Here is a 3,950-nt window from a genome sequence, read left to right as displayed (position 1 = left end):
AACTGACTCGAGACAAAAAAAAAGCTAATATCTAGAGAGAAAAAAGGGCCTCAAGAGAGTTTGTCAAAATTGAGACTCCCATCCAAATAAACTTGGGAAACTGAAGCATCTAGTTTCTCTGGAAACCCTACATATTGTCGGCATTGTAGAATTTAAACCCAAAAATAGCCGTCACCAACCACACTTCCCGAATTTTTTCGATTCCAGCCTGCACAAATCACTCTATAAATCTTGAAGATAAAAGTGGAAGAGGAATATTATGCTATTCTCATGAAAAATGTAAGATAGCTAAAGTTTATATAAAAACAAATGCATTAGAAAGTATATAGTTACAGCTAATCCAGAGATGGGTTAGCTGTAGCTGTACATATATATGTGTATATATATATATATGTATATATATGTGTATATATGTATATGTGTATATATATATATATACATATACATATATATATATATATATATATATATATATATATATATATATATATATATATATATATATATATATATATATATATATATATATATATATATATATATATATATATATATATATATATATATATATATATATATATATATATATATATATATATATATATATATATATATATATATATATATATATATATATATAAAGCCCTTTAAATCTTTGAAGCCCGGCTAGCTCAGTCGGTAGAGCATGAGACTCTTAATCTCAGGGTCGTGGGTTCGAGCCCCATGTTGGGCGTATTTTTCTGGCCTCCCCCAGGCCATTCAGCGTGTCCCCCGGTGGCGACAGGGGAACGCTCTACAGATATGTAGGGTACCTCCATAGGAGGCACGGACGAAGGGGGGATCTTGTCCCTGGGGGTCCATAATAGAAACTGGGGAACTCTCACCCGGGATCATAAATACAGGCGGAGGAGGACGAAGGCCCCTCAAATGTACACTCAAAAGGGCCCACATAAGTCCCATGAGTTGCAAACCTTCTCCCAGTAATGGGTTAAATTGCATGGTGATGCAAATCACCATCGCGGGAGGATCCTCTATAGGAGGACAACTGTGGCAGGGCGTAAGATCCAGATCCATGGACAACGGCATCTGCAAAGGGTTGCCTCAACCTTTTCGGGGTACCTGGAAGACTGAGGACCTTGCGGTCAACTCTATTCCCACTTGAGGAGCGGCGCCCCTCGAGGAAATTATAGCCTAGTAAACGACACAGCATTCGCACTGGATTCTGACTAATGGACAATTCATCTGGGCTTGGTATGTTTTGATGGGCGTCTTTGGGCTGAAAAACCTCTTCCTAGCTAATTTATCTATTATGGGTTGCCTCCCCGTAGTAGCATAATATTTGTAGGCATGAATATATGATGAGTCGGAGGTAATAGGCTTGAGATTGTATGTGCAGGATTTCGACTCTTGTTGATAGAAGAGCATCGCCAAGTGCTGAAAACCATATTGTGACCAAGATGGGCCCAGGATTGCAAAAAGCATCCATTCATGGAGGTTCCAGGGACTTCTTGCTGTCCGGTTCTAAGCCGGCTTAAGCACTTTGGTGTAGACTTGAGAAGATATGTGATCCCCGTCCTGCACTGGTATCTGGGATCAGTGCTTTTCCTGAGGCGAAAATAATTTCAATGATTTAAAGAAAATTAAAATTGGAACTTGGAATGTTATGACATTAAAAAATGACTATCGTATCGATATTTTGACTGACGAATTCAGAAGATTCGAACTGGACTTATTAGGAGTTTCAGAAACTCATATCTCAGGGGTAGGAAGCTTGGAATTAGGTGACATAGAATTTGTTTACTCCGGCAGGAAGGATGGGGTACATAGACAGGGAGTAGGGCTCATGATGAATAAGGAAGCTGCTAAGTCTTGTTTAGGCTGGGAAGGTCTTAATAATAGAATACTAATTGATCATTTTCGACTAAAAAGTTCAGGGTGTGAGTTATAGTAGTATATGCTCCTATAGAACCGACTGACGGAAATACTAGTGACTCAGATGAATTTTACTTACAGGTAAAGGAGCCAATAGACAAGGTCCCAGGTAGAAATATGATGTAATTACTGGGAGATTTTAACGCCCAGGTCAGTAGAAATAGGAATAGATGGTATCCTAACCTAGGTGAACTTGGTGTAGGAAAAGAAAACTGTAATAGCTACAGACTTTTGCAATTTTGTAGGTATAACTATCTAGTTATAACCAATACGGTGTTTAGTCATAAAATGGCTCATAACTAAACATGATATTCACGTGATGGTAAGAGAGCAACCCTTATTGATTATGTTATTGTAAACCGAAGACTGGCAGGATCAATATAAGATACTATGGTATATAGGAGTACTGTTATTGATGTTAAGAGTAAAGATCACCATCTAGTAGTGTCAAGGGTTAATTTAAAGCTGAAATATCGGAAGGGTAACTATCTCCCGGGAAGTTATGATGTAGGTAGACTCCAGGATGAGAATTTGAGAGAAAATTCCCAGGAACAGGTGAATACTAAACTTGAGAGTTTAAAATTTGATAATGTGGAGGATGGTTGGAATAATTTTAGAAAAATAGTTTGTGAAGTTGCTGAAGGTGTATTAGGAAAAAGCTAGAACTGCAGCTAAGAATATTAGTGAAAAACCTTTATGTTTAATAGAAAGGACTTGTACAAGAATTATCTGAGTGATAGATCATATGAAAACAAAAGGAATATAAAGAAAGTGGGAAAAGCATTAAAATATGAATTAAAGAGGTGTGAAGTGGAGGCCATGGATAAAATTGCCGAGGATCTGGAAGAACCAGCTAGACGGCATAATAATAAAATATTGTACTGGCACGTTAACAGATTGAGAGGGAGTAGTCAATCCGGACTTGTCCCAGTTAAAGATAGGAATCGGGTTGCAATTAGAGATAAGGAAAAAACTAAAGAAAGATGGGCCTAACATTTTGAGAACTTGCTTAACCGAGATAGAGCTTCAGGAAAACATATATAGGAAAATGAAAAAGTTTGTGATACCTTGGATGTGAAGGAAGATTTGTTTTGTGAGGAGGAATTAGCAACAGTACTAAAAGGATTAAAAAATAATAAGGCTCCAGGTGCTGATAGGGTGGTAAATGAGTTACTTAAATATGGTGGCTCTGAGGTTAGAAATAAGTTATTGAATATTTTGAATATGATTCATTTTCCCCTTGGAAAAGGGGAAGTACCTAACGATTTTAGGAAAACCTTAATTAAGCCACTTTATAAGAACAATGATAAAATTGGGCATGGTAATTATCGAGGCATTAGTTTGGTCCCTATAAGTAGCACATTACTTAGTAATATGACAGTTTTTAGATTGAGAGATGCTGTAGACAAAGTTTTAAAAGAAGAACAGTGCGGTTTTTAGAAAAGGTAGAGGATGTGTCGACCAAATTTTCACTCGTAGGTTAATAATTGAGAAGTGCCTGAGTTTTCAAACACCTTTGGTCCTCAGTTTTATAGATTATGAGCAAGCGCTTGATTCTGTTGATAGAAGAGCTTTGGCAAAGGTCTTATCCTTTTATGGTATACCAGAAAAATACATTAAAGTGGTTAGTACTATGTACGGGAATAACATTGCTTCGGATAAGGTAGGAAATGTGATTACAGCTGGTTTCGTATTAAATAAGGATTTACACAGGGTTGTTTTCTATCCCCCTTTATATGGATCATTTTGATAGACTTTGTCTTAAGGAGCACAGGAAAGGCAATGGGAGACCACGGAATCAAATAGGGAGGAAAAGGTCTCCTGGACTTGGATTATGCTGATGATTTAAGCATCCTAGATGAAAGTGTGAGCAAAATGAATGAAGTTTTAGAGGTTTTGCGAGTTCAGGGTCCTTAAATTTGGTTTGAAAATTAATGTTAGGAAGACTAAGTCACTAAGGCTAGGAATAAGTGAAGATGAAAAGGTGATGTTGGGTAATGAAAAGATTAATCAGGTGG

The 3,950-nt window shown here is 37.0% G+C and overlaps 1 non-coding gene across 1 annotated transcript; it reads left to right on the top strand.

The window, feature by feature from the left end:
- Positions 1–660: 660 nt before the first annotated feature.
- TRNAK-CUU (transfer RNA lysine (anticodon CUU)) lies at positions 661–733 on the top strand. Its single transcript has one exon. It is a non-coding gene; the product is annotated as a tRNA-Lys (tRNA).
- Positions 734–3,950: the final 3,217 nt, after the last annotated feature.

Source organism: Artemia sp. Qi Xiang Cuo, chromosome 17, assembly GCF_049724085.1.
Source record: "Artemia sp. Qi Xiang Cuo chromosome 17, ASM4972408v1, whole genome shotgun sequence".
In the NCBI taxonomy this organism is placed as follows: domain Eukaryota; kingdom Metazoa; phylum Arthropoda; class Branchiopoda; order Anostraca; family Artemiidae; genus Artemia; species Artemia sp. Qi Xiang Cuo.
Note: the sequence above shows the minus strand (reverse complement) of the source record. Positions and strands in the feature narration are given on the sequence as shown.